Source organism: Engystomops pustulosus, chromosome 1, assembly GCF_040894005.1.
Source record: "Engystomops pustulosus chromosome 1, aEngPut4.maternal, whole genome shotgun sequence".
Taxonomy (NCBI): domain Eukaryota; kingdom Metazoa; phylum Chordata; class Amphibia; order Anura; family Leptodactylidae; genus Engystomops; species Engystomops pustulosus.
In genome coordinates this window covers 236,402,264-236,426,007 of record NC_092411.1, presented here as the reverse complement: position 1 = coordinate 236,426,007, position 23,744 = coordinate 236,402,264, and the positions used below count along the sequence as shown (strand labels likewise).

The window sequence follows — 23,744 nt, the reverse complement described above, 5'->3', positions numbered from 1 at the left end:
TCTGGTCCAATTGGAAAATTTTCTGCTCTCTGTTATGTCTGGTCCTTCAGGACATTTATAGTTAAATACTATTTTCAGGGTCTAAGAATTTTTTTAAAACTTAATTCCAGGAGGTTGTGTACAAGTTCCAAAGCTGAATTTCAACTAAACTAACTTTTTTTTGGCTCCAGTGTGAACAATATGGAGAAGAATGTAGCAATGAAAGAAAGTCTCAGCTTTCTGGTGGATGCGTTTTCCTGCTGTCTAAACCTATACTTAATGTATTTATATTCTAGACATCAAAGAGGAACTGAAAGAACCATCAGCTGACATGCAGTGTTAAGAGGGATTTTATAAGGTTGTAAAGTTACAACAAATCTGAACTTTATGCAAATACAATTTACAGGTGTAGCTGTGATGAGTTTGGAACAACATGTTGTAACTAGAGATGAGTGGGCCCAAACTTTAGGTTTAGCATCCTCTGTTCAGCAGCTCCACCTAATCCAGACATGGTGCTTGATGGGCTACCAAGTAGCCAATCGGGCAGTTTTACACCCCTTCAACTAGGCATGAGTGTGATTGGCCAGGTGTGTTCGATCGGTGTCCACCTGGCCAATCACAACCATGCCTTGTTGCTAAGGACGTAAAGCTGCCAAATTGGCTGCTCTGTAGTTTATCAAGTACCATGTCCTGGTAAGAATCTCAGAGGACGCCGAACCTAATGTTCAGGTCCGATCATCTCTAGTTGTGAGATGACTGCAGGTAAATCTGCTAAAATATATTCACCTAAAAACAAAGTCAGTTCTGTTTCATCCACATAGGTGAAAATAGCAGCTCTAAAGCATCTTTTCTTCAAGCCGTGGTGTTTATAGAAATGTAGTAATAATTAGACAGTCGGTGTTGGAGATTCACAAAAAGCCAGGGGCATGGGGGACTGGAACTTGTTTTTAGGTTACTAAAAAAAGCAATGTGAAAGACGTTTACATACAAGAAAATGATATAAATAACAGCCCTGTGACAGCCCCTCCAACAACTACATGCTGAATGAACACAACCAAAACCCATATCATGATCAATGTGCATCTTATGATGTGTTTGATGTAATTAATATGTATTCAGCCTCAGACTAGATGCATATGGTATGATGCAGCAGACTTTCAAAATGATATCTGTGTGTAAAATCAGCAGTGAATTGGCTAATTCCTAGGCTCATGTGCACACATTGCAGATATGATTAATTTGGAGAATGACACCATGGTGGTGGTGGTGGTGGTGGTGGCGGGGGGGTTGTCTTTAACCTGCCCCGTTCTCCATTTTTCTGGCAGACAAGGCGTGTAGAAAGCTCCATTAGGACATTTTAGTTGGTTTTCCTAGCTTTGGGTGTGATGGGGCAGAGAGTATATCCAGGGTGCAGCACACTGACAGAAGGAATAACACTGGGGTTCAATATGCCAATGTACTGTACAAAAATTCCTCCTTATGTGTGAACTGTAAAACCTGCAGCATGTCCATTTTATGCTGTAGATCTCTCCTCTATCTCGCCATGTGGTGATTTCACCTATAAAGGTAGGTGTACAATGACTTAAAGGAAATATACCACCAGGATAAAGAATTGTAAACCAAGCACACTGACTGGTGGGTGCCCCCTCTGGCAGGTTCTGCTTTTCTTTTAACTTCTCAGGACCTTCTCAGGTATCACAAATTATGCAAATGAGCCTCAGGGGTTCCAGACTCTATAGATGTCAATGGAGCTTGGAGCTTGGTTTACAATCCTTCATCCTGGTGGTAGATTTCCTTTAAAGGTCATGCATGCCCTACTGGGGATTCTGGAAAAGAAAATATACAAATATGTTTTCCGGGTGGGATTACAAAAACTTTGCCTCAATGCTACATTATTCCACATCTTGTCACTAGGCTTCTACACATTAATGTAAAGGGAAGGGGCTGACTTTCAAGGCAATGGCTTATTTGACCCTGGAAAACATATTTGCACATTTGCTTCTCGATATGGGAGGGAGAAATCCTATCGTGCGATCCACAGTGATATCCCTAGAAAAGTCTCGGGGCTCAGAGTTGGATTCTACCTTATCTGTTATTAGAAATGATTTTTTCTATAGAAGATATGACTGCTTCTGCTGTGATAATCCAATGTTAGAAATGATTTTGAGGAGCCACAATTAATATTGTGACCTATAAAAGTTCCCAGTTGGTTTCCCCTTACCTTCTGAGATCCCCACCTATAAAAACCAAGAACAGGTTTCTACAATTCCTGAACAATAGGTGGCGCCAAACTATTGATTTTTTTCAAGCACATACAGTACATTTTTCATGATAATATTTTTACAGGTGGGACAACCTCTAAAGTGTTCTTGAAGGGACCATGTGGATCAATTCCTGCTGTTCCTGTTGTTGAAGTCCCCCAGCCATCAGGTGACTGACTACATTTGTGAAGTCTGTAATCCCTAAACATGACTAATGAACCCTACGATGTTTCCTCGTGCTGCGAGAGGTAAGAGACGTTGTCTTATTTGCAAAAGGAAAAATAAAGTCATTTGTATTAAATAATAGACTCATATCACTGCATCAATGAGTAATACCAATATTTCAGCCATAAAAGGTGACTTGCTGCAAAATGAAACAAACAAAATAATGAATTTGTGCCTCGTTTTATAATTCATCGAAGGAGCTGCAGAAACTGTACATATGGGAAGTGGGTGGAAGTGGCAGAGAATAACTGAAAGGAAAAGGATGTTTTATGTGTTTCTTCAAGGGCACGGCAGATTGATTTAGAGGACAGCAGCAGAGCACGCAGCAACCTGCAGAAGTCTGTACATGAAACAAATACTATTATATATCAGCTTTCTAAATGCATTTATATCCGGTACATACAGCAATAGTATATATATATATATCACATGCTCTCACAAACAGTAAATCGCACATCTAGGGTGAGGACCAAGAATAGATTTGTCTACACCACAGATTCCTATGAGAAGTGTCACTTGTATATACAGTAGCTACATACGAGCCTGAAGAAGGGTGTTCTGCTTACAAGCACAGGTGCATATAATATGTGCCCACTATTCATAGTCTTCCAATAACACAACCTGCAGGTGTACATGCAGAAGAAGGAAGAAGAAAGCAATGCCAATACTTTTTCTCTATTTATTACATGTTTTTCTCCCTCCTATAAGCCAATTTTTCCTTTATATGGATAAACAATGAGGATTATAGGTTGGCAACTCAAGTAACCTTTATAAACTATGAGGTTCCAAAATGAGATACAAATGAAAGCCATAGTTTGGGCTTTTGATGTGACTAAAATACATCTCCAGATGCATTTTATTCAGTTACTTCATCAGATATGTGAATAATACAATAGGTTTGTTACCCGTAACAACCAAATATTATTTTGCAGAAAATTTCAACTTGTGGTTTACCTTATTTTTCTTCTTTTCTTTTTTACCTTTTGTACTGGTCATGTCCAGCCAATTACACAGTTCAGCCTTTGGACCACAACATTCTTGTACGGAAGGTCCTATATACTGTATATATATATATTGTAAAACACTTGTTGAAGATAGGACGGCACTCACCCACTTCTTGTTGCTTGTCCTAAGTTTCCTCTTTTATTTTTATGAAAAATATATACCAGGGGAGAGTGTTAACAGTGTGGTACACAAACAAACACAACCGTTTTGCGCACTCTTTTCCGGCTACGTCACCCAAGCGCCTCAGGGAACTCAGTATTTTCAGGTATGCACACCCGCTAGCGCTACGGAGGGAGTGCATGCATTAAAATACTGGGTGCTCAGCTGATGTAACCTGAGCACCCGAGGCTACTTTGCATTACTTTTATAACTCTACATTCCGCAATTGTGCAATATAGAGTTATAATAAAAGAAGTCTTGAGAACTGGTGTTCCTCAGGAACATCTTACTAGGATACATCTACCATCACTAATCTGATGGTGGATGCCCATGAAAATAGAAAAGAAGTTGGACCCTTCAGCAGCAAGCCTAAGAGTGAATGTGTAAATCTACGGATATCTTTGTCTTCCATTTTGTCCTCCAAATTATTCACCCGTTTCCAAGCGCTTCCCTTCTTAGAGTTTATAAGATAAGGAACTTTGCTTTTTTACCAAGACATAATCATTCTATAATTTGACAAGTTTACAATAATCTTGTAATATGTGACAAATTCACATCCGTGGGCCATTATATCAGCAAATTTCGTGTAACATTAGGCTGTACAGAAAAAGAAAAAAAACTAATGTAATGTAGCATCTAGAGCACAATTTATGAGAAACCTGCCAAATAAGCAGGTGCAGAAACAGGTGCTTTGTTGAAAGTTTATCATTTCATGGGAGAAAATAACATACGTCTTAACTCTAACAGATGACCAATGATTTACAACAACCTCAGCTGAGAAATAGATGAGCAGTGGCAGGAAACCAAAAGCAGTCATAGTGCTAGTTGCTACATATTAGAGAATATATCAGCTTCAGATCTGTCTTTTATAGCACATCTGCATACCCTGACGTTGCTATAAGTCATACAGAATTGGTAGTATAAATGGGATCTCTATAGCTTCTGGAGACCAACACATGCTAGTGTAAAAGTCCTACTATTTTGATAAGATCCAAAAATATCCATGACAGAATCCTGCACACGTGTTTTCACCCATTATCTTTCTATGTTCACATCCATCTCTGTTTCATGTGTTTAAAACATGAGACCAGTTTAAAACCTCAAAAACAAAAGGCACAATTGCAGAAATAATTTGGCCATTGAAAGGGTTATAATTGCGCTGTGATAGCGACAAAAAATAGAAATTGTAGATGTGATTCAGAAAAGTAACTAAAAATATTGGAAAATCCTATTTTTCATTATCTGATGAAGCCTCCTTTTTCTACATCTATATTTTGGTTCATGTTTGTCTACTGGTCCTCCTAATGATCATCGGGATTAATTACAGCAGGACAATGATGATCTGGCAAAACATAACTAATATTGTGTAGGTGCTTCACTGTGCCAACAAAACACCTCTGAACCATGGGAGAATATGTGTCCCAAAGGTGTCCTGTGGTATCTTGTAGCATCAAGAAGTTAGTAGACTATTGAATCCAACAACAAGGGAAGTGGCCACCATGGATAAGACTTGTTTGTCCAGCACCTTGCACAGATGGATAACTGAAACTCTTGTGGATATTCCTCAAACAATTCCTGATTATTTAGGAACTTCATGTACCTATGATCTTGCCACCACTTTACTGGCTGTCTATCTTGTATCACTTGTGATAGGTACTATGGTATGCTGGTAATGCATTAGAATTTTGAAGGTGCTCTAACAAATATCCGACCAACTTTGCCTCTCCACTAGGAGCAGTAATAAGTTTCTCACAAAACCAGTGATTTACAATAGTCTTTTGCTTGTAGCTCAATCCACAGATTAAAGCCGATTCAGGTATCTGAAGCCCACCCTACTGATGGCTTTACCTGTTTTAAGTTCATCACTATAGAAAAAATTAAGGGAGCCCACTCCTGAGAAGATAATGGGGCACATTTACTTACCCGGCCCATTCGCGATCCAGCGGCGCGTTCTCTGCACAGGATTCGGGTCCGGCTGGGATTTAAGATGGTAGTTCCTCCGCCGTCCACCAGGTGGCGCTGCAGCGCCGAAAATAATCTTAACGCCCCGGAATGCACCATCCCATAGAAGGTGAAGGTGAGCGCTCCCCAAGCGACACATTTTCGGTTTTTAAATGCGGCGGTTTTTCCGAATACGTCGGGTTTTCGTTCGGCCACTCCCCCCCGATTTCTGTCGCGCGCATGCCGGCCCCGATGCGCCACAATCCGATCGCGTGCGCCAAAAACCCGGGGCAATTCATGTACAAGCGGCGCAAATCGGAAATATTCGGGTAACACGTCGGGAAAACGCGAATCGGGCCCTTAGTAAATGACCCCCAATGATTTTTCTATGCATTATGGGAGGCATTTATCATATATTTTATGTTATTTGTGGGATATACTTCCATTCCAAATGTTGCACAGGACAAGGCTTTGTAGGAGGGGTTATGAGCACCTGCTATAATTTATGCCAGAAAGTGGTATCCATTATAGCTAAATGGAGCTGGCCTTGAGAAGGGTTTCCAATGCAAGCCCCAGTCTTTATTAAACCGCTACGAGTCTGTGAATTGTCATCAATTTTAAAAACTTTGGAAAAGTTTGCAGATTGCCAAATCCCAACACAAGACTTAGCCGTAAAGAAATGATGCCAAGCTAATGAACAATCTATTAATAATTGCAATCAATGATTGCTGATTGCAATCTACATTCTCACACTTCAGCCACCTCGAAGGATAAGCAGAATATCTCTAAACAAAGCCGTAGCCCGACTTACAAAAGACAAAACAACACATCACTTCCCAGCGATAATGCAGAAAGATGAGATCCCTCAGAGACTGACATATATGTATACTCGAAACCCAGTCACAATATCCAGCCATAGGCTGCCTATTGTTACTGCGAGTTAATTTCTTTGGCGGTTTGTTTTTCTTTGCTGGTTCTTTGTTATTCTCATAGACGGCTGCCAGAGCCTTTTCCCCTCCACATTCTGCGCACAACTCTGTAACTGCATTGCAGAGAAGAAAAATGAGGAGTCATATCTACAACTCCAAGCTTGCTTCCTAAATATTTTATAAACTCGCCGCTTTAGAATTCAAGACTACACTGTGCTTTGGATTCACAAATGTCTGACTAGACTTTGATTGCAGAAATACTAATAACTTTTTTTTCCTAGGGCTTTACACTCAACCAACTGAGAGATAAAGTCTGTGCAAGTATATTGTCCTCCACTGAACAAGATCAGTCGAACTGTGATTACTCCAAAAGTAAATAGTCAGGTTTACCTGTACTTCAAAGGATGTAAAGAGGATCTCAAACTTTCCAATAAAATATGCATTCCATTGATTTTCCTCAAGATGTATTCTAGTAATTGCTGTCATTAACCACAAAGAAGAGCCCATTATTATCATCTATTACAGTGGAAACATATGTTGTATTGGAAACATTCACTGTAATAAAGTTATAACAATTTCTTAAAGGGCTATAGAATATTTAATCGTCTTGATCTCACACTACACTCGCTTTTTACAAATCTTCGGCAATAACTATGTTGGTCAATAGCCCTTGAAAAAGACGTCTGTTTATATTGTGGTAAAAAAAAATTGAGAAACAAATTACGATGAAGTCCCTAACTGAGGTTGTTAGGTAAAACCAATCAAAAGGATTGTCTGGCATATATAATATCTCAGGGGGTCTCATGCTATACTTGCCTCTACTTGCCGAGTGGCGTCTCCACTCCACAGCAGATCACTGGTGACTTCACGTTCACTCTGCATGGTCGCTAAAGTTTAAAATATCTCATAGTGGGACGTGGCCTAAATGCTGAGCGTAATGGCCACATGGTGAGCCTAGAACTGCAGACAGCCGAGGTTGAAACACAAGATAATACTTAAACAAAAAACTGCCGGGGGACTGAGTGTTCCATGCTTGAGGCGGTAATATCAGGTTCCAACGGGTATCCCAGTGGCTTAATGCCACCCATAGGCTTCCGTGGATGAAAACAGAGGAAAAGGAGACCCTAGATACCTCCATATCCACATTACTTAGTTTGAGCATATATGGGCTAACACAGCATAAACCCATGCTGCTTCTTATGCGCATGTGGACATCTGCACATGCTTATTAAAATTAGCATTTTGGAAATGCAACTAGAGATGACAGAGCGCCTTTCAACAGATTTAATGCCAAATTCCTTCCATTTCCTCAGGTTTCAGCTAATATCTCAGAGAATGTCAGAGGGTAATATCCCTCCTCTTGCAGATATCAGGGACAAGTTGTAGATCTCTTACTCAAAAATGTTTACTTACTTCCGCCCAAAACATTTATTTGAGACCAAAATGAAGCAACCCCCTAGTTATGATACTCAGCTTAAAAAAAAAAAACTGGTGTTGTCCAAGAAAAAGGGGTTAAATATGCTGTATAGACACCTTGACAATTCCATAAGAATTATGCCCTGCGCATATGGGCTAATGATCTAACTAGAAACATATCCCAAGTAGAATGGGGGAAGCCGATAACCACAGTTTATAAAGTCTTTAAATGAACTGCTCACATTGAAAATGTGACCCAAGTAATGTTGAGATAGTGTTATACCCCTGAGCACATTCATAGAGTTTACCCTCCATTGTCCCTTTTGTGCCTGAGAGGATGTTGGGTGAGAGGAAGCTTAATACATACCTTGAATGTTCAGCGATACAGCCCCTCTGGGAAAATGTATACTACATGTTGGAAAAAATGATGTTACCAGCAAAGGTCCAGCTCAGGCCTTGTTAAATCTAGACCTCCATTTAATACCCCCTAGAAATAGATTGTTAATAGTAAAAATATTTACCATGACTCATGACTGATAGTCATCTAATCACCTAATTGCCCTTCATTGAGAGAGGAGGGAACTTCCAAAACATGCAACTTTGAAAAATCATTGGCTTTTGACTTTCTAAAGCAGCAACCGGTGGAGAAGATCTGGTTGCCATGGCAAAGATACAATACCCCTACTCCCCTGATCCCACAGCTTGCTACATAGACTGACTTGAGGATATAATTGACACTCCATATCACTGCTATGTCCTAAGTATTTCTGACTCCTAGGAGATACTTATACTTATACCTCTGACCGCTTAGTTGTTGTCCTTTTATTCTTTCGGTTATGCTCTCTCTCGAAAGGATTTGCTATAGTAATTAACAATGAAACATGGAAGAATGTATTATAGGTATGATGCATTCTTAGGTACATTGTATCACATTATAAGACAGCAGATAGGCAGATTATGACACTGTGGATGTACTTTGCATGCTTATTTTGTAAATGATCTCTTTGCTTTGTAATACCTGTATTATACTGCAATGATTTGTAATTGTTATGTCTCTTGAAAAACCAATAAATATGAGATTTAAATAATATATCTCATAGAAAGAAGCTGTAGCAGGCGCCGAACCATTGTCACCAGCGTCACTATGGACTATAATGCCTGACAGAGGTAAGTTTGTCGAAATTAAAATTAAAAAATACATCTTATTTAAATACAATAATCTTATTTGAAAAAAAAAAAAACCTTTAAAAACAGACCAGTCAGAAGAATTTTACCCCCCAAAACAACAATGCCTGCTTGTAAAGGGTTATAAGTCCTCCCCATATTACGTAAAATTAGCAGCCAATGGGGCACTGTACATTAATAGCAGCTATTTTTCTTATCCTGGATATGATTCTTCTTTTCTCCTAGGCTGCCAGTGAACCACACCCTTTTTTTGACTGGAAGCTGTGTGTCTCTTCAAACCATGGTCACTGCCCTTCCTCCTTGTTTCTAATTGACAGGTCTCATTGATAAGACATGCTACTAGTAATTAGGGACCATCTGAAAATATTACACTACAGACATATAAAGCTGTTTTGCAATATTGGATCACATTTTTTTACACATTGCCTTGTGTTACATTCATGTCATCTAAAGTCCTTTACCCTTTACATTTGCAAAATGTAACCCATGTATTTAACTGATCACATGATATCATAGCATGCCTTCATGCAGGATAGGGAGGAGTAGAAGTCCTGGGAAGCATGCTGTGGTTTCATGTGATCAGATACATACATGGGGTATATTTTGCAAATGTAAAGGGTAAATGAACTTAGATGACATGACTCTGGTCACATGACATAAAGTGCAGATGCATAAGGCATGGAGATGAGTAGATGGGAGCTTTAAAGGCTGACTTCCCTATAACATAAAGATCTGGATATCTCCAGTCTAAAGAATACATAAAAGGAAGGGCTCGTCTATATACATGTTAACATGATGTCTGATGAGATCACGGGTTTGGGTCACCTAGCCCATGACGGCACACAGACACTGAGGCGTACCTGATCAAGATCCGTCGACAACAAGATGATACAGAGGTTTACAAGAGGGAGCCACAGGACCCCAAATTTGCCCTCAAATGCTAAATTACATACATTATTGAAGCAGCACTTACAGATGGAGTTATCAATGAAAAAATGGCTAAATACCTGATTGTTGAATACCCAACGATACCTGTTATCTATGTTTTGCCCAAGATCAATAAGTCACTCAGTTCACCCCCGGGACGCCCAATTGTGTCCGTGAGTGAATCTATTCTCTCTAGGATTAATATGGTCTTGGACAGAGCTTTAAACAAATTTTGCAACACAAGCCTTTCCTACATCAGGGACAGATATGATTTTTCGATAAAATTATCAGAAATTGATCTTGAAGATTATGGTGATATCATATTGATGTTTTTTGATGAAGTTTCCCTTTACACTTCAACCAATCATGAAGGTAGTCTTACAGCTGTAAATAAGAGGTTGGTTAGCTCTGCATTTACTGACAAAGAACATTCATTTATTTTGAAATTACTTGAACTTGCTTTGACCAATGGTCATTTTTTTTTTGAAAGTTCTTCTTACAATTATGTGGATTTGCGATGGGGGCACATATGGCCCCTATCTATGCCAACATTGTCATGTTGGTGTTGGATGAGGAGCAGATCTATGTATCCCACCACTTTAGTAAGGTACTGAGGTGGTGGAGGTAAATAGACTATGTCCACAACTTTCCACCTAAAACTAACGAGCCATAACCTGTGTGACATCACATGACCATGGACAGATTTCTATCCTCTGGAAGTAAACATAGAAGCTTTCTTTAGAAGGACATCAAGCAGAGATCTAGAAAACTGTGGGGAATTGATACAGAAAGCATATTGCAAAATTGTGTAACTTTTCCTTACACTTTGCTGAAAGTGGACAAGCCCTCTAATTATATTCATTACCATACATTGCAGACTATAGTTAAGCTGCTCATTCACTAGAACGGTTTGGAATTTTCAGTCAATGTCAGGTAGGGGTGTTGGACTCAACCTGGTCACAGATCACGTTGTTCCTAGTCAAGACATGTATGTTTTATGTACTGTAATTGTATTCCCCATGAAATAATAATTTTGGGTCTTTTATAATGCTATTTAGTTCCGTTTCTGTTATTGTTCCGATAATTCTATGAAATGTTGAATGAAAACCCAAGTGGGCATTACAAGGTAGCTGTGTTGAAGTGATTGTGGATGCCATGTGATGCTGCACTCACTAGCGTTGGGACCCACTAAAACAAGGTCACCATGAAGTGATGAGTGCACTTATGCAACTTGCAACAAAATGTAACTGAGAATCTCCAATTTGCTTTGATAATATAGCCTAGGGGGAAAGAGATCAACGTATAATGTTCAGCAGATCTTTCTCTCTCCAAATGTTGCTCCCGGTTAAGCATATTTGTCTCAACATAGTATGATCGTGCCAATCTGGGCTGACGGGATCAGACGGTACAGAGACTCACCCAGGGGCAGTAAACCCCATTACTTTTATATTTGTACAAGCAATAACAAAAGAAACTTACAACATGGAGTTATAAGGAAAGATTATCCAGAATAGTTATTTCATAGGGAACACAAGTAATAAAGGAAACAGCCAAGTCTGGAGTGGTGACAGGTCATCTTTAATTTATAAAAAGATAAAATGCTTTTTTACTAAGGGAAAACTTATTTAGAGTAAATAGCACTATCCGCCACTCCTCACAGTGATCTCTAGGTGAGAAATGTTTCATATGAAGAGCTTGTTTTTGGAGGTGTGAAAATATTGCGTACCGCGATGTCTGCATGAGTGTCTACCGACTCCAAAGAGTTTTTACCTGTGGAATTGCCTTTTTTTCCCGGTCTTAAGTAAAGAGAAAAAGAAAGCTCTATGCTTGCAGTCTTGTATATATATGAAAAAACATCTTTAACTTATGAAGAATACATCCTGAGCAACACCCTAAATAGAACAAGAAGATAACAATAATAACATCGAAATACTTGGGTGCCAGAAGCCTATTTTTACAAACGTTGCCATTCCCAGAATATGCACCCTTTATATGCCAAGCCAGACACAAGCCGAACGTTTTTCTAAGAATATTTAGTGATCAGCTGGAACTACATTTACAAAAATATCATATCAGCAACTCTTCTAACTTTTCTAAACGAGATTCAGTTTTTCCAGCACATGACAATGTGCATTATTACTATATTTCCCTTAATGCTTTCCATTGAAATCAGCATTCCATAATGAATAGATTAGCATAAAATGATTATTCTATCTGTAGATGTAGCATTGATGCCGCACACTAATCAAACAATTATATCACACGGAAAGAGATGGGAACGGAACAACAAAGCTAATTATCTCTCCCGCTATACATTTACACAATGCAGAAATCCTTTATTTCCAATCACGTTAGGAACTGAGCCCAAGAACTGCTGACCCAAAGGTTTGCGACACCTACAACAAATAGAAAAGAAATATCTAAAAGTAATTAGAGGCCTCTACTCCAAGAAGCCTCAAGAGTGCCGGGTTCACAGTTTGGCTTGTGCTGGTGTTTTCAGCCACTGCTAGAAGGGTATGATAAAAGGAAATCACATTCTGCATGGCTCTTTTGACCAAGCAAAGATAATAACTCTAAAGTAACTGCCTACTGAGCACCAGATAAAAGGACCTGCATGGTTACTAGAATATATTACCGAGCCGAACAGTCCTGCTATGAAAGAAGTGGCATTAAAAAATGAGGTACTAGCTGTGGTGTGTGCTCTTTAGTGGCATCCAGCCAGCCGCAATCTGTGTAAATGATAAGCAGCAGTCTTACGACATGTACGGCAGTCTTTCCTGTACAAAGCATCCATCTGCGTTCACCTAAGGAGCAGTCTGTAACCTCTGGGTGTCCAGCTGCTGTCAAACTACAAACCTCAGCACGGCTCAGAGTTTCAACGTGGACGACTGAAAAAAAAAAAATCACGCTGAGAGCTGTAGTCCCAAACTAGCTTGAACATCCTAAGTTACTAAAGAATACATAACTTTTAGACAGGCAATGCAGTCTATGTTAACATCAAGTTAATAGAGCTGCAATATCCAAAAGAAGATCTATATTAATAAAAGATAAGCAAGATAAACTAAAACGGAAGAATAATAGTTTTTATATCTAAGAGAACAGTCAGAAGAAATATACACAGCGGCTCTTGTAGACATTCTACACTTTAGGGATCACTATCTTTAGGAAATTCTCCAAAATATTTTATACAATAGACCTCCCCCAGAGACGGGCCCTGTCAATGAGAAATGCATTCAGCAACGTGCTACCATATTACCATGTTATAACCAAAAATCAATAGGACTTTGTAATATATTACATCTGTCTTCAGAAAGAAAAATAAATTTACAATTTCACTGAGAGATCAGGTTACATGATCCGCAAAGAAAGGGCCGGTGCATAACGAGTTGGGGCACATAATCAGAGCTCGGGAGAGTTTGGTGTAGTTAAATCCTCATGGGACCTGGTGCAAAATGTCTGCTTTGTGTGTAATGTCTTAGCTGCATGGCTGGGTCTTTTAAGAACAGGGGCACAGGCCCTAAAACTATATCCATATGTCCAGTGCCCCCTTTTTTGTGCACTCCAATTTGTGTCACCACATTATAATTTTCCCATTATGGTTCATACAAATTGATAATGCATTCTCTTTGCCGACCTAGAAATAATATCCCCTACAAAGCTATACCTGCTCCTCTCTGGCTCCTACATGGAAAAAAACTTCTGAAGCCTACACGTACCTACACCACGAGATCACCACGAGAATAATAGTGCCTATTTTGTGACCATGGTGATAGATTTTTTCTTTGTTCCAAAAACAGTAATAATCCCCCTCTTTGCCCCCAAAATAACAGTGTATGTGTAACATCCGAGGCAGTATCTTGGCAGGATGTGTTTTATTTCTCTCCGTGTTTTGGCTTTACTTTTCATAGTGTGAACTGTGCTTTATGTTGCCGGTTGTAATAAGTTCCACTGCAGCTCTGCTCTGGTCCAGCAGCAGTTACCTTGCTATGATAGATAGAGCTTTGTTCAGATCAGCAGGGGCCTAGGCTCTCTGGCCACCCATATAGCTCTTGTTTGGTTTTTTTATCATGGCTTTCATATTTTTGACTATCCCTTTTGACTTTAATTTTGTGCCGTATTTGACCTAGTATATGCAGAGGCATGCAGGCAGGTGACAGTTTGGGGGGGTCAGGTTAAGGCGCACTTTCGTGACTGTCCTATCTGAATGCAGAGTTCCCATTACTGTTCCCTTATGCTCTATAATGTACTTCAAGCTGTAGATGCTCATTGAGCATCTGTCTGTCACAATAATCTGGGCAAACCCACCTTTTTGTACTGGACAATGCCCGCATATGCCATGAGTGTCCCAACAAATTTAGGCCAGAGGTAAGACCCCTTTCCCACAGAAATACTTCACTGCTCACTACTGCTCTATAATGTCATTCATTCTGTAGATGCTCATTGTCCATCTGTTACTGCCAAAAACTTGGCAACCTAACTTTTGGACTTAACAATACCTGAATTTGTCATAAGTGTCTCAGTAAATGAAGTTTAGTTGAAATAACATTGAACATGATCTCAGAAGTGAATTTCTACCAGCTGAATTCGATCAGTAAATTCAGAGTAAACAGATATACAAATATATGTCCTTTTCATAACTGTTCGAAAACCCTCTTTAGGGTGTGTACCTAAGGAAAACCTCCATGAAATAAGTAGCATATTTTTGTTATCAGTTTACAGTCATGTAAAGGTGTTACTATGAATTATGAATATTTCCTAAACATGTCAACAAAAATGGAGAAAATGCTGTTTTATAAACCAACCTACATTTCCGGAAAAGCTTTCCAGTTGTTTTCCAGCCACATTCGATATCTCCTGTAATGGCTATTTGAGTCTCCTGCATGAATGTGAACAGTGGAAATGTATGACACACACAATGGCCGTAATTATTACAAGTGTGGCCACCATCCGACGTGTGACATGGCTAGGGTAGATTTGCCAATGTGCGATAATTCAGCGAGTGAATGGCGTGAGTAATCAGTGCACATTCTATTCCACAATCTAGAATGCTTCATTTCACGGGCATTGTGTGCGTGTTTGTGTGGGATGATATTAAGGGTGTTCCTGAATATAAAATCCCACTTTAAGTTAAAGATACATTTGTTTACTGCCTGCTCTCAATCAGTATCACATTTATACTAAATGCCGCCTTTGGATGAAGAAGAAACTTATTAAGTGGCTATTCACAAGCGCCGTAAACTGTTGTGATTTAAAATAGGCTCATATAAGTCTATAAAAACTTCAATTGATTCCTCTCTTTTCAGTTTTATCAATAGGGGGTAAAATACAACAGCATGATGCAAAAGACAAGGATAATTTATCACAGATTACAAGGTCTCTGCTATTTGTTAAAGCCCAGGGCTAGCGTTCTACAGTACATCATTTCTTTTTAGCTAGAAGTACTACTTACAAAGATATGAAACAGAGATTCCACAGACTTAACTAAGCGGGGGAACTATTTTCCACTCCAGCCTTCCTGCAATTAATCAGATAATCAAACCTTTCCGCTGTGCTAGCTGAACTGTATGAAAGCCTGACATGTACAGTGTATTCAGGAATCTGCTCCACCTACCTAAGCTGCACATACAATACTAATATTATGGCGCTTGTACAGCAGCCTCCTGACTCCTACCAGACACCTACTCGCTGAGTGCAGACAGGAGAAGCAAGAGAGATACAGCATATACTGGATATACAGTATACAAGTATGGACTACAGTGGTAGTAAAATATGGACTAGTAGTAAAATAGAAAAAAAATCAAGTCTCAACATCACCCAGTTCTGTGGTTGTATATAGTCCATAAATACTGGAGTGCACACCGACAGCTGGCTAGTCAATACTCCAAGATTAAAATCCCAAACTTTATTCCAGACAGGATTTTTTAATTTATCTGGATTAAAAATTTGGATTTCAAATCTTCAGACCTGCCATAGTATATTTAAGTAGGAATTTTTGGACTACTTCGAGGCATGGCAATCTCTGTTCCTTTTGTGGCTCCTGTGTTTTGGATGGTATGAACAAAGTAGTCTTTCCATAAAAACACTGACACCTATCCGAATGCACATGTTTAAAAGGTTTGTTTTTCAAGGATAAAACAAATAATGGATGTCTGAATAAGTTCAGGACAGTTATATTTTAACCCAAACTATAACTCACTAGATACGTTCTACCTCCTAAAACTACAACAATTTGACCATTGTCACTGCACCTGACGTTCGCACCTCACCTGTCTGCCTCTTTTCCTAAGCTTGAACCCAACTAACTTTTCTTACCATAGTATTTTGAATGAAAATAACCAGAAGGCTGTATCCGAAGCCTAGACTATGGTTGTAGAGATAATAGACAATAGGAGCTATGGTGTTGTATAATGTATGAAAGCCATCTGTGGACACTTTTACATCCTGTTGGTTTACTTAACAAAAGCCTAAACTGGTGAATGTATGTCATCTGCACCTTGTGAACAGATCTGTAGTAGAATGTTGCTCTCAAATGCAAGCTTAAAGGGAACCTGTCACCACATTTTCACATATACGGCTAGTGACAGGTTCCCATAGAGCCCTATTAACTGACTGACACCCTTCTTTTAGCTAAAATTGTTTCGCTTACATCACCATAAATCAACTTTATATTATATTCCGTGGCATCAGAAAAAGATTGTCCTTCTCTTCCAGCCCCTCCCCGTGTCCCATGCCTATTCTCAGCATGTCATGTGACCCAGGTGACATCATAGGTCTTTTAACCTCCTAATATTAGCAAACTGTACACCATGCATATATATGATCACAAGAAATCACAGCAGCCTCCATGGTTTTCTCCTCCCCCCATCCTTCATGGAGGGATGTTGGGATTTCATGTGATCAGATATATATATGGGTTAGACGTTGCAGATGTAACAGGATCTTTGATAAAGCCATCCTTTAAGTTCACAATGATGTAACAGAGCTCTGCATACAACAGAATATCATAGCCTGTCAATCGGGAACAAGGAGGCAGGGCAATGTAAGTAACTCATGAATATGCAGGACTTCATTGGAATCAAGTAGTGCCACTGGACTGTAACATTGCAGCCATGGAAATGAACCATTAAGGTAAAAGGGCAATGCTATTTAACCATAGTTTTTACTGAAGCCTTTATTTTGAGTGGATTAATTTGCATGACAGGTTCTCTTTAACACTTTTATCTGAGTATGTGCATGTACCGTATATGCATAAAATGTTATTTACCAGTGTGCATGTGAATGTAAGTTTAATCTGCTCAGTACAAAGTTTTCTCAGGCTTTTGAGTTTCTGTTTTTCACTACCCTCCTTCCACAAGCCATAGCTTTATGATTTTCCATGTGATAAAGCTATATGAGGGCTTGTTAGCTGCAGGACTAGTTGTACTTTCTACCAGAACCTTAATACTTAGAACTAATACTTAATATTTAAAAAAAATTCAAAAGCATTCAATATTCTGACACCCATAACATTTTCAGTCTAGTGTACAGTACAGAGCTTTTTTTAAGCATTATTTTCTTGCAGGTTGAGATGCTGTTGTCATTGAATAAAAAGAATCAAAATGTCATACAGTTGTCCAAAGAGTAGCAAAGTTAAGGCATTCATGACATTGCTAATTAATTTGCCTTCTTATGCTTCTACCTTCCTTAAAGGGATTGTCCACTTTCAGCAAATAAATGTTATTGTTTGTATTATAAAAAGTTATGCAATTTTCTAATATACTTTCAATTCCTTACAGTTTCCTAGATCTCTGCTTGCTGTCATTCTATAGAAAGCTTCTATGTTTACTTCCAGTGGACAGAAATCTGACCATGGTCACACAGGTGCACTGCTCGTTATACCACACATCTTTGATTACCCCCTGTGATGTTAACGATACTAACGAGCCGCAAATAATTTCTGTCATTCCCATTTTAATCCCTATGCTAATGCACCCAGGTCATTTCCTTAATTCCCACAGCACTGCTATTCCTGTCTGTCAAATGAGCAGAACATTTGTCCTGTTAGAGCATGGGGTGACACTGGAAGAAGTGAGAAGTGATTTAAGCAGGAATAGCAGCGCTCCCTGTACAGAGGACACAACCTTGGTGCACCAACTGCCTCATTAGCATAAAAATTAAACTAGGAATATTGTGCAAATTGCATCATGGACAGAAATAATGCTTGTTAGAAATCACAGTGGCTCTCTCTACAACATGCTGCCAGTGGATCATAGCGCTTGATGGTGGTAGTAGAATAACTTAGTGACTACTAGCTGTCCATAGGATTAGAAGGAGGGGAGGAGGCTGCAGGTTATCTGCTTCCATGAGTGTGACAGGAGGTACATACCATAAGGAGGCATCTGATTGGTCACAGCACACTTAGAAAGTTCCACACCCACTTAGCACAGTTATAGAAAATGAACATTTACAGAAATAATACAGACAGAAGGAAAAAGATACATTTTAATAATGGTTGCATAGATAGTTTAGAAAGAAAAAAAACACTACAGAACACATCGCGTGGCACCAGAACATCTAATAAAAGTGAAATAAAAATAACAAGTCATTCTTATCATTTATCTACATGTAAATGTAATTCCGAATGATATATCCCAGAGATTCTCCAATTTCACTAATAGGAGCTGAAATGAGTGCCCGTTACTGCATCTTATTTAAGAAAGCATCTGAGTTATAGCATGTGATTCTAAAACATTCTCTTTTAACAAGATTACCTACATATTTAAAGAGCGCCAGGAATATGTGTCATTGATCTGTCTCAGCTCTTGTGTGATGTTCTGGCATGTCATAAATATATTTCAGAACAAGCCTAATCTTGCGGCAATGTAAATGCCCAGAGGACACCACTCGTATTTCAATGTTAGAATCTCTCAGGTTCCGCACACTGATATTTCTGGAACACAAAACTAACTACTAAAAATTTCAGGCAAATTTATCAAGCCATTTTCCTGTCATGTTATTTTTATGATGTAAAAAAAAAAAAAAAGAGAAAGAAATCGACCAAGAGAAATCGGCTTTTATCCTATGTACCTTTGACAGTCTTGGGTTTACGTTTTGTTTGATCACCCTGGCATCATCAAGCGAGTCGTTGGGAAGATGTTTACCGTTAAATAGTTGGTAATAAAACAGTATGCACCAATTTTGTTAACAAGCAAACTCACCGACGACATCTTTTTTTTTTTTGGCAGATGATATTTTAGATTCCCAGCGATACAAGGTAAACCTAAAACCCACCAAATATGACGTGTTGTAAATGAGAGTTGTATGCCGCGATCTTCCCTCACTGACTTCACCTTGTTTCCTTTCCTTACAACAAGAGTCAACAAATAATATTATAGTTTTACTGATAGAAATGAGCAAAGTGAGAATCTTTAGGCTACATGCACACTGCCGTTGCCCGCTGCACCGTAGAACGGCAAGCACACACCAGCGCGCAGGGAGAGGAGGAGGAGGTGAGCGCAGCTCACCCCTGCCACTCTCCATGGGAACATATGGGCCACGGCATGGTAATATGGGAAAAGATAGGAAAAGATACAGAACGGTACGTTTCTACACGTGTGCTGCACCGTACCGCTCCCGTATGATGCCGTGAGCCCATAGAAGTGTATGGGGGACGTATATCGGCCGTATATACGTCCCCCATACATGTGTGTGAATGTAGCCTTAAAGTGTAAAAAATCCTGCACAGAACATACGGCAATGCATTTAAAAATGGAGACTGGAGCAGGTGTAATATCAAAACCTAAAAAAGGGAGATTCATCAAGCTAAGCAAATGAAGACTCTTACTGTGTCTGAAACTTTCGTTGGCGGTATACATTTGGAAAATATCTTCAAGCATAAGAAAAAATATGCGGCACTCCCCAAACTGTGTGTAGATTCTTTATTTCTGGTGCATGGCACAGGAGCAGGGGAGGTGTGGGGCCTGGCCCCGCACCTCCCATGTACCGGGCACCTGGAATTGGTAAAATGATTAAATTGGTATTTTATATGACAGCTATAGGGAGGCAGATAGAATGCATTGATGTCCTTTACAATACAATTTTAAGGTGGTCGACTTCTCCCTGTAAGTAGCCATAAAATAAAAAAATAATTGGTCTCAGATAACACTAAAAAAGTATAAGTTTTCAAAGATAAAGCCTCTGCCAAATATAACAAACTTCACTAAATCCTATTCACTGTAGTAACTACAATACAGACATATAACTTTCCTGTGTATCCCCAAAAGACCCGGGACAAGGATGCTAGAAGCAGTTATAAGGCAGGAGAACACGTTCGTGTACTAATACAGGAGGTAACGCAAGTGCAATAGTTTTCTCATACACTATTTCTCAGTTAAAATTTTTAGTTGATAAAAATTCCTGAATACAACGTTTATAATTTGTTCCAGCAATTGCTGTATTTTAGGCAGATTAAAGGGGGTGCCATAGGCAAAATGTCAGAAGCCACAGGGAACAACATAATAATTGATAGGACAGGCAGGATCAGTGTACTAGCCTGGTGGGAATGAAGGAGGCTCGTACACATGCCGGGTGACATGGAGAGCTAATGGAAAATTACACTGCTTAGTGCAACGTCTTCCAGAAAGGGAAATATGTCAGGTTAAAGAGGAAAAAAGACGCACTTGAACAAAACTCTGTGGTTAGAAAAGGGCATAAAAGTTTATTTAGTAGGTAATTATATAAAAATAAAAAGGTCTCTATGTGCACGAGGCTCAAGCTAGGCTCACACATGAAAATGTAAAATGACATATAATTACCGAGGGCTGCTTCTCTGCAACAAATTAAAAGCTGGATGCAAAGAACACAAAGCCCTTAGTCACCAACCTTTATATAACATGAAAGAGCTGCAGCTAATAATATGCAATATAAATAACTACAGTGCATGCCCCAGCCACACAGCACGGACCAAAATGTGTGTATATGTGTGCATACTGCTCATATTCTTCTATGTATATGTATCAAATCTTTACCAGACTATGTTCCTCCTCAGTATTTATAATGGTTTTCAGAATCATACTTCATATGCTTAGCTGATGAAAATTCTCTTGTTTATGATCCCCATGCCATCTAATCTTCTCAGCTCCTGCTATAGAATATGCTGAATAATGATCGAACTCTGTGAACAAACTGGTCAGCTCCTCCTGCTCTGTAACATGCTACCTCGGGAAATGACGTATTATACAATCTGCTCAGCTCTTCGGGATCCATTACATACTGCCTGCAGAAGGGACATGGTGTATAATTTGCTTAGTTTCACCTGCTCTATAACAAACTGCCTGCAGATAGGACACTGTGCAATCTGCACAGTTTTCAATGCTCTATAACAGTGATGGCGAACCTTTTGGAGATAGAGTGCCCAAAGTACAACCAAAAGCCACTTATATGTTGCAAAGTGCCAACATGACAATGTAAGCAGTAACTTATTGATCCCTGATATATCACAGGTTTTGTATTGGTATTGGTATCGTATTGGTGTCCTGAGTTCACTAATACAATAGAAAGATGATGGAGAACTTGGATTCAGGGTCCACTAAAGAGGAACAATAAGGGTTCCCAGAGCAGGCGCTCCAACAATAATCTCTGTCCACATTTTCTTGCTCCTCCTGTAGTCCTGGCAGCCAAGGATGTTGGTTTAAAATGGCGTTGAGCATGGCACATCCTGGGCTGTATTGGACCGCAGGAGGAAGGCCTGAGTCCTGTCTGGCAAACTCTGCTGGGGTGATGGCCTGGGTGCCCACAGAAAGGGCTCTGAGTGCCACCTCTGGCACCCGTGCCATAGGTTCGCCACCACTGCTCTATAACATGCTGGATGGAAATAGGACAATATGTACAATTTGTTTAGCTTCAACTGCAGATAGGACACTATGTAAAATCTGTTGAGCTCCTCATACTCTATAAAATGCTGTCTGCATAGAAGGGCAATCTGCTCAGCTCCACCTGCTCTATAACATGCTGGCTGCAGACAGGACACTCTATGCTCAGCTGCTCTATATTCTTCATAGTATATCCATACTACAAATACATGAATGAGTGCTGATGCAGTAAAGCACCTCCTAGTGGTCCACAACCTCTTTCTCTTTGCATAAAAAGCTCAATTCTGGAAGAAAGGGATCATTCTTACTAGAAAAAGAAATGAACAGAAGCTAAAAGAGCCCAGCACTGGCCAATGTGTACAGTGCCTGGTGATGTATATATTCGCCTGACATTAGAAAGCTGTCAGTACAATTTTTCAGGTGCCATCTTATGAGATCCAGCTGACTCATGTACAACATTTTCCCCTAAAAATAGGTCACAAAGTATTGGATCGTGAGCAGACCAAGCAGCCTGCCAAAAAGTCATTTTTAGAAAAGTGAAACTTGCCAACTACAGTAATGGCAACTCAATATCCCTCTTCTTATAGGACTAAATGAACTCTAGGCAGCGAGCTAACTTTATAATTGAGTACTGATAGGACAAGGTGTAAGTAGAAGGAAAGCCACCCTCAACATCATGTCAACATACACGGGAAACCTGATGAAGACAGACAAGTGTGATAAACAACAAGTGAACTTTGATTAGGGGAAGCAGAAGTACAAAGTAAAGAATTGGCACCAATGTACACTAGGAAGGATTATTCAGTGGGAAAGCTAGGGGCGGAGATGCCTGTCAATGAGATTTTCTGCAGCAAGCGCCATTATTTCTGCAAACCCCATTCAGATGAATGGAGCAGTCTGAAAATTTCTGCAGCAAATATGTCATATGTGAATATGCTCCTAGTGTACACCCAATGATTGGTGAATTCTGCTTAAAGATGACCTGTCACCCATAAAATTTCACTAATCATAAGGCGAGACAGCACACTGGAGACCTTAGTGAGCACGTGCAAGACCTGCGGAGACCATAGAGATGTCACCGGCTATGCGGAGCTCCAAAAGAGAAAAGAGGAACAAAGACGTGGGGCTCATTGATTTATTCAGAGAGTAGTAGATCTGCGTGTTATAACAAGTCATGCACCTGTGTGACATCACATGACCAGAGACAGATTTCTATCCCCTGGAAGTAAACAATAAAGCTGCTTATAAAATGACAGCAAGCAGTAATTTAGAAAAACCAAGAGGACATAACAAAAAGTATATTGAAAAATTGATATTTACTGAAATTGGAAGCCCGTTAAAGAAATGCAATTTTCTGTAACATTTACAAGCGATATTTGTTGCAAACTGACTCCAGCAGGTGGATGGAGGCTAAATATTTTTAAATAAAATTGTTATCAACATGTAAAATGTTGCAAAAATAGGCTGCCACCAGCAAACTGATAAATATACCCCTTCTGCAAATTGTTTAGCTCCTAGACAGGAGAAAATAATATTTTGTGTTTTTTTCCCCCCTATTTATTGGAACATTCTGTTTAACCTTAGAAGACTCTCGACATGGAGCTATTCTATACATAGCAACACATTGGCAGCATAAATAATGCCTTATAAGTTCAGGGCTTTTCCTATATAATAATGATGCATTTATTGTTCTACGTAACCACAGAGCCAACTAAAATAACATTTAATTATTTCAAGTCTGTCGCAGGGTTTTCTTCTAAAAAGCACTAATTAATGGCACTAATGTGATGGAGGAATATAGATATAAGTGCTTTACATATTCATTAGCTGCCCCGTGCTTTATATAGCACCACGACAGAAAGACACTA

The 23,744-nt window shown here is 39.4% G+C and overlaps 1 protein-coding gene and 1 long non-coding RNA gene across 4 annotated transcripts in view; one reads left to right on the top strand and one right to left on the bottom strand.

The window, feature by feature from the left end:
• The window catches only part of NR3C2 (nuclear receptor subfamily 3 group C member 2), a 237,031-nt gene that overhangs the window by 103,746 nt on the left and 109,541 nt on the right, over nt 1–23,744 (bottom strand). The window lies entirely within an intron of this gene.
• LOC140106195 (uncharacterized) lies at nt 667–7,023 on the top strand. Its single transcript, XR_011850734.1, has 3 exons — nt 667–741; nt 2,326–2,488; nt 6,781–7,023. It is a non-coding gene; the product is annotated as an uncharacterized lncRNA (long non-coding RNA).